The 8,021-nt window shown below is 47.9% G+C and overlaps 1 long non-coding RNA gene across 3 annotated transcripts in view; it reads left to right on the plus strand.

Annotated features, from left to right (window-relative positions):
• The window catches only part of LOC116100982, a 32,974-nt gene that overhangs the window by 22,170 nt on the left and 2,783 nt on the right, over positions 1-8,021 (plus strand). The window contains exons 3-5 of one of the 3 annotated variants that reach the window (XR_004122757.1): positions 2,427-2,482; positions 2,981-3,136; positions 7,557-7,596. This is a non-coding gene — a long non-coding RNA (uncharacterized LOC116100982). The remainder of the gene's footprint in view (positions 1-2,426; positions 2,483-2,980; positions 3,137-7,556; positions 7,597-8,021) is intronic. The other 2 variants (XR_004122755.1, XR_004122756.1) reach the window with 2 other exon arrangements.

Here is an 8,021-nt window from a genome sequence, read left to right on the forward strand (position 1 = left end):
GTCCTGCCCCTGCCAGTTCTTTGGCCTCTAACTTCCTTCTGCCTACTCCCCTTCTCCCTCCCTCCCTCTTGTCTTCCTCAGGGCTCTCTCCTACCTCCTCTCTGCCCCAACCCCCCTTTCCCCTTCCTGCTTCTCAGGGGCCAGGCAGTGGAAGAGGATACTTTTCTGTATGCCCTAGGCTAAGCAGGGACCAACCCCCACTCCCACCCTACAGACAGGCAGGCCCAGCCTTTCTATGCAGTTACAGAGCTGCAGGGCTCCCATCAGGAGCTGTGAGGGAGGAGGAGTGGTAGCTGGAATTCTAATGACCTTAGGTGTGGGACAGCAAAGGGAAGCGGTAGCTCAGGGAGGGGGCGTGGCCTGAGAGAGGCTGGGAGGAGATAGTGCTGGGCCAAAGCCCTGGATAGGGGCCCTGGACAGAGAGCTGGGTGGTAAGATACCTGATAGCAGAGGGAGGGACGAATGGGGTGGGGACAGGAAGGCTGGCAGTGTTCCAGGGAGGGCTGTTTCAGGGGAGGGTGGGGGAAGGGAGGCCCAGCTTTAGGCAGGAACAGTGTGGGGGTGCTACTCCCAGGTCAACAGGGTCCTGGCTTTGTTGGTGGGGGGAGGCCTTGAGAGAGGCTGAGGGACATTGTCCAGGGTCTGTTAGGGAGCTCCTTGTTGGTGTGGGCCGGTAGAGACCAGGAACAGAGACTGGAGAGTCATAGAAAATTTTTAGGTGAGAGTGATGGGGGCAGGAGCCACTTGGGAAGTTGGAAGTTGCTCCCGGGCTTTGTTCCTCCAGGGAGAGTTCTGAAGCAAACTCCGTAGCATGTCCTTTCCAGGACAGATCACTACCCTTGCTGGATTTGCCTCTCACCTTCCTATGTCCTTCCATGTGTCCTCAGGCTGATGCCTCTTCCTCTAAGCACTGGCTGCCCTCTAGGCTTGAGGTGACGGTCCCAAGGACTCTGGGAGGCAGGAGGCTGTAAGCACACTTGGTTGGAGGACAGCAGATTTCTTCTTTCTCTCAGCTTAGAATCTCAGTGGAGGCACTAGTGGGGGACAATCCCAAGGAATGAAGAATACAGGGTGGACAGTGAACTCAACTGCCCACAAGGCTATGTGGAGTGGCCAGCAGAAAGCTCCTCATGGGGGGTTACTGAAGTGGTTGGGATCCTTTGTCCAAATATGAGGGGCCATGGAAGTTTGCACAGTCAGATCAGGAGTGAGTGTGGAAGCAGGGAGGCCCGGTGGAGGACTTGGTAGGAATCAGGTAGGTCCGGCTCCTCGTCTGGGAAAGCTCACACTGGTCCTGTGTGCTGGTATCCCTCTGCAGGTGATTGCGTCAGGGAGAAACTGAGGCTGAAGGACCCTAGTGGCCACTGCTGGGTCACGTGCTACACTCAGTTCTCTTTATCACTTCCAGGTCAGGTTTTCAGGGAAAAGTAGCATACCTTCTTCTAAATCTGTCATCCCCTGTCGAACCTCAGTTTCCCCTTGTGTGCTTAGCTCCGGGCAAGCTAGTCAGGAAGTATAGCCCTATAGACTCAGCGTAGCTTAGAACTGAGACAGCATCTCTGGGAGACAAGGGGCAGAGGCAGGGCCCAGGAAAGGAGTCATCTAGATACATGGGCTCCTCTGGGCTCACACTTGGATCTTCTTTGAGATTAGTGGCTCAGGTCTGGTTCCAGCACAACCCAGGCCTTTACCTTTCCTTTTGTTTTCAACCCTTTCTTTCATCTCTCCTGTGTAGAGGAGGGTTGGTGGAGCTTGGGTGTGGCAGAGCCCTTGGGAACTCTGGGAAGGAAAGGCCCAAGACCAGGGGGGCAAGCACCATATGGAGCATATGGGGGACAGAAAGGTTCCACAGATAGGCTGGCTGGCCAGCAGGCTTGGTGGGATTCCCTGCTGGCTATGGGTTCTGTGGACAAGAAGAGGATCCTTGTGTCTGAAAGTGGCCAAAATGTGGCTTTATCCAGTTTGTTCTTTAGCCTTTGCTTCCCAGTATGAAGGGGCCTTCATCTTTGCCTGGGAGCCAGTGTTCTCAAGAGCTCTATACTAACTAACTCCAGCAAGGGCAACTGGAGCGGGGCTTGTAGCCCCTCACTGGAACTGTTTGAGTGAGGGTAGGAGCTTGGAGTGAGCCACCTGCCTATGTCTATCACTTAATCCCCTGCCCAGTTTACTGCCTGGTCCCAGCAGGCAATGCGCTAAGGTAGGCATAAACAAGTTCTCCAAGGGTCTTTTTGTCTGTTTAACTCCTTGAGGCTGGGGCTGCGGCTGGCCATGTGTTGGTGGGCTGTGTTAGGAGGCGTGGGCAAGGTCTGTGAGTTGGGGGAGGAGCTGGCGAGGGTTGTCCTGTCCTGTTAGCTATTTGCTAACTGAACCACTTCAGATACTTCTTAAACTTCATGAAATGGACAAATCTTTGTCTTCCCCGACAGGGTTTGGTTTATAGAAACACCCAGAGGCACTTGGAACTAGAAACGAGGAGGCACAGGTGAGGGAGAGGTGTGGGAAGGAGGAGGCCCCAAGTGGGGGAGGTGAGCCATGCAGGTGGCTGCATGGTGGGGCAAAGAAAGGCTCTTAAACCCACAACTCAAGTCCCTAAGGCCATTGTGGAATAAGTGAGGCATGGGGGTACCAGGCCAGTGGGGTATCCAAGGGGTACCACCAAGGTAGCACCTTGTCTTCCGGCCTCCCTACGAGCCCTGCCGTGCAAAAACACAACCCTGAAACTTCCTGCCCCTGTACTTTTAGTCTAGGATTCCAGAGTGATGTGCTAGGCAAACATCCTGGCAGTTGTACCTTGGACTTCCTGTCTCCATCCCCAGCCTCCAAAAATCTGCTGTCTCCTCGGTGTCCCCAGACTTTCGCAGCCCTCTCGTCGGGGGAGAGGGGGGCCTTCCTGAGATACTTGACATTTATGAGAGGTGACATGGCTATCTCTCTAGAAACATCAGGGAAACTGAGGCCTTCCTTTGCTTACCATCCACAGGAGTTTAGACATACGGGAATCGTATCCAGCATGCAGTAGCAATCGGCCACAACAAGAACAGCATGAATGAACTCAAAGGACACACCCAGAAGGACCAGCAAGCTGCCTTGACCAAAGCCCAGAAGGATCAGTGAGTGTTCCCCATGGCACCATGCAGTAAGCACCTGTCATCGCAGCTAACGACCCCTGTATGCTTGTGTGTCCTCAGACCATCTCCCACAATGGAGAGCTGGGGTCTAGTTCATGAGAACCCACAGAGATTAAGGTAGTATGGTTAGGGTCAGTGCTAGAGAAGGATCTAGGAGTTCCACACCTGAGTCAGCAGGCAGCAGGAAGAGAGAGGAAGCCGCTAGGCCTGGCTTGAGCTTCTGAAACCTCAAAGCCCACCCCCAATGACACACTTCCTCTGAGGCCATGCCTCCTAGTACTGCCACTCCTTATGAGCCAGTGGGGCCATTTTCATTCAAACCACACCACAACATGGGATCCTCCACCTGGGATCCTCCACACTCCATTGTCCACTTTCCAGCATTCACTATCCACCCCATGCTCTCCATTCTCCATCCCCCACTCTTCATCTTTTACTCTCCTCTCTCTCTCCACTCTAAATCCCATCTTTTACTCATCTGAATCCTCCACACTCCACCGTTTACTCTCCATCTTCTCCACCATTCTTCCCGCATTCTCCACGTCAGTTTTCCATATTCCTTTTCATCTTCTCTTTCCTGTACTCTTCTCTCTCTAACCTCCACTTCTCATTTCCCCTTCCCCACGCCTCTTTCACTTCCATCCTCCATGTGTAATCCACCATGCACTCCACTCCACATGCCACTGACCAACTCCGACGTTCATTCTACTTCACACAGCTATGCCCACCCTGTGATCTGTATCCTCCTCTAGTCCCCACCCCCACTGTCTCCATTCTGCTTTTTATTCTCTGCTCTTCATCATGCATCATAGCTGGTGTTCATGTTCTACTGTCATCTCTGCTCTCTGTTTTGCATAGCCTTAGTTTGTCTTCACACCAGAGTCCATTACCCACACTCTACCCTACATCCTACATCCCAAGCTCCATCTTTGAGTTTCCATTTTCCTTTCTTACACGCTTCACTGCATCCTTCATTCTGAATTCTTCTCAGTTTCATGCAGCATTATGCACGACCATCTTCTTTACTTCACCACTGTATCAGCACCTCCTACTCCACACTCTGCTCTCCAGTCTGTTCTCCATCCTCCATGCTTTTGCAGGCTTCGGCACATCATTGGACATTCCCTGTACTCCATACTGTATTCTTCATACATGTCACATTTCCCTTCTCACCTTCATATTTTATACCTCATTGCTTCCCCTCATTTCTCCATTCTGTAATCTATCTCCCAGCACCACTCTCCTCTGCATGCCATTTCCTATACTGTATTTTATACTACATTTTTGCATGTTTTGTATATGTTTTCTAAACTCAGTATTTCCTTCCTCGTTACCCATACACTACTTTCTACCTCCATTTATTTGTGTTCTTAAGTTGTATTTATTTTTGTTTACTGTGCATATGTGCCTGGATGTACATATCACAGCAAACACGTGAAGGCCAGAGGGAGACTTTGTTGCATTCCTACTTAATACTCTGTAATGTTTCCTAGTTTCTCCATTCACCATTGTGCATACTCTAACTTCATTTGCCATGGCCCATATTATGTTCTCTACACCCCATATGGAATATGAAATATTCTACCTCCTACCCTCGATTCTCTCTTTACATACAAGTCTCCATTCTCTGCTTCCCACAGTCCATTCTCAGCTCTATACTCCACACACCGTTCTACACAGTTTTTCCATTCCCTGGACACCATAACACATTTGTCACAATCTATTTGTTCTACATCCTACATCCCAAGTTCCATCTTTGAGTTTTCATTTTCCTTTCTTACACGCTTCACTGCACATTCTACATTCTCTGTATCTCTGTATTTGTTCTACATGTTGTGTTCTCCACACAAACATTTCATTCTCAATGTTTATACTCTATACTTTGTTCTGTATTGCCAGTTACCAATATACTCATCATCTATTCTCCATTTACCATTCTCCATTCACCATACTCTTCACCATTATGCTCAATTCTCTCTATTCGGTATTCCTAATTTCATCCTCCATACCCATCAAACATCATGCTGTTCTCCTCACACCACTTACACTGTTCCATTTCCTACACCCAATGCACACTATGCACATCTTCACTCCTAGTGTTCACTATGCCATCTCCAGTCCAATGTGCACCTTGCCATTCTTCACTCATGTAGACCTTGCCATTCTTCACACTAATGTATGCCTTGCCATTCTTCACACTCATCTACGCCTTGCCATCCTTCACATTAATGTATGCCTTGCCGTTCTTCACACCTGATGTACGCCATGCTGTTTTCCACATGGGGAGCATACCATGTCATTCTGCACTCCATTCTCTGAACACCACACCCTCTGCATTCCACTCTCCAGATCTGCTGTATTTTACTATATTCTTACATTCCTCACACTGCATAGAACTCATTTTCCATACTCCATCTTTCATGATCACATTCCATGTGTCACTTTTTATTTCTGAAGCTACGCTTCATAGGCTGCACTTACCATTCTCCAAAACTCACACTTCCTTCTCTGCACTCCTGCCCATATGCTATCATCTTTTCTCCTTAATTCATTCTCTGCTTGAAACAATTCTACATTCTCTGTATCATAGCTCCATATGCCACAGCACAGACTTCTTCCACCCCTCCTTCACACCTATGTACAGTCATAGCGTTCTCCCTACATCCTCCATTTTCTCAACCCATGTTATACCCAAGCTTCATGCTTCATTTCCTGGACCCTAATCTCTGCAACATCCTCCATTCAGCATGTTCTATCCTGCATTCCCATTCTGTCAGGTTCCCACATTGTTCTCATGCTGGGAATTGAACTGGGGACCTCTGCAAGAGCAGCAGTGCTCTTAACCTCTGAGCCATCTCTCTAGCCCCATTTAAAGCATTCCACTGCTTTCCAAATGCAAAGTCCCCAAATCCACATTCTTCCAGGCAAACACATAGCCAGGCTTATCACAGCAATACTCCAGTCCCTGGGACCAGCTTCTGTCTTAGTTAGGGTTTTACTGCTGTGAACAGACACCACGACCAAGGCAACTCTTATAAGGACATTTGATTGGGGCTGGCTTACAGGTTCAGAGGTTCAGTCCATTATCATCAAGTCAGGAGCATGACAACATTCAGGCAGGCATGGTGCAGGAGGTGCTGAGAGTTCTACATCTTCATCTGAAGGCTGCTAGCAGAATACTAGCTTCAACACACCTATACCCCCTAATAGTGCCAGTCCCTGATGCAAGCATATGCAAACCATCATCACACTGTCTCTGACCCATACACCACACTCTGTTGTACATACTGTTCTCCAAAAAGCACAGGCAATTAGCCATGTTTTCCCTTCCCCTTTCCAGTCCCTTCACTCTATAATCTGATCTCACCCTCCATAGTTATTTCTCCATAGTCTGTTCTCCATTTACTACATCCTCCCCTTCTTCCCATTCTTCTCACTCCAGATTCTGTATTCTCTTCTCTAGACTTCCTGATTCATCCATTGTGTTCTTCCCTCCATTCTGCATTCTCCTCATTTCAACATTCCGTTTCCAGTCCTTCACAAAGGTACTCTAGTCACCCAGTCTCAGGCTCTATTCACTATATTCTTTCCCGTTCTCCACCCTGCTTATTCTTTATATCACCTTTGTGCTCCATGCTTCATTCTACATTTTCTATGTCCATGTCACATGTTCTATAAGTTATAGGTAAAATGGCCATATTTTCAATTTTTTGAGACAGAGTTTCTCTGTGTAGCCCTGGGTGCTCTGTAGATTAAGTGGGCCTTGAACTCAGAGATCTACCTGCCTCTGCCTCCTGATAGCTGGGATTAAAAGAGTGTGCCACCACACCCAGCTGTATTTTCAGTTTTTAACAAGTGAGCTTATTAAGTAGATAGCAAACAAAATAAGGAAATAAATGGCAAATAGCAGAGAGGGAGAGATGCACCAGAAAGATAGTAAAATGTCAAATCAGGCCCTTGCAACATCTAGTAGGGACAATTGGAGTAGTCTGAGAGAGCAACAAAAGCAGCATCATCAAATTGAGGACAGAAACCAACTGGGGGCGCCCCACTGAGGCAACCTGTTGAGGTTCCCAAAGAGGAGAATCCTGGGCCTGGCAGAATGTCTCCTAAGGCAAGACTTTCAAGTAAAAAAAGGACAAAAAACACCAGATAGGCCAAGTTGTGTGCTCACAACATGCAGCAGGAACTTCCAGAGGCAGTCAAGCTGAAGCAAGCATGCTGGAGTTCTGGACCAGAGTTTTGGTAGAGCAAAGTGTTCTCTCCAAAGATGAGCTTCCGACTTCTCTTTCTACCACAGGCATTTTTAATGTCGTGGGATTACATAATCACAACCTCTGTCAAAATAGTTTACTTTCTAGCCTTTCTCAAAGGCACAATGATTTTATTGCCATTAGCTGTTGCTGTTTTCCGCTCTCACTGTTACAGAGCAAGGGAGCTGCTGGACCCAAGACCTCGTGTTTGGAAGGTACTTGACATAAGCACTTTTGGGTCTGGGATGGGGGCAACTCCACTTATAGAGTCATCTTTTCCAAGAACAAGATCGTTTAAACAATGTAGCATACATTACACCATAGAACAAGACCATTTAAACAATGTAGCATAATTACACCACAACAGCACCAATTCTTTGTGTTCTCTCTGGGCTGTGTGCTATGGCCAACTCTGTTCTCCACACCTCATTCTCTATTCACCACATCCCCTCTTCATTTTCTATCCACTTTACTCTATAATCTGTTATATCCCAGATTTCATACTGCATTCTGTGCTACACACCCCATATCCCACTTACCATCTTCTTCCCTACATTCTCATATCCTTGTCAGTACTCTCTTCTTCTATGTCACACTTGATTCTATGTACTGTTTTTATTGTTTTTTTTTTTTTTTTTTT

The sequence above is a fragment of the Mastomys coucha genome, unplaced genomic scaffold (assembly GCF_008632895.1).
Source record: "Mastomys coucha isolate ucsf_1 unplaced genomic scaffold, UCSF_Mcou_1 pScaffold21, whole genome shotgun sequence".
Classification (NCBI taxonomy): Eukaryota; Metazoa; Chordata; class Mammalia; order Rodentia; family Muridae; genus Mastomys; species Mastomys coucha.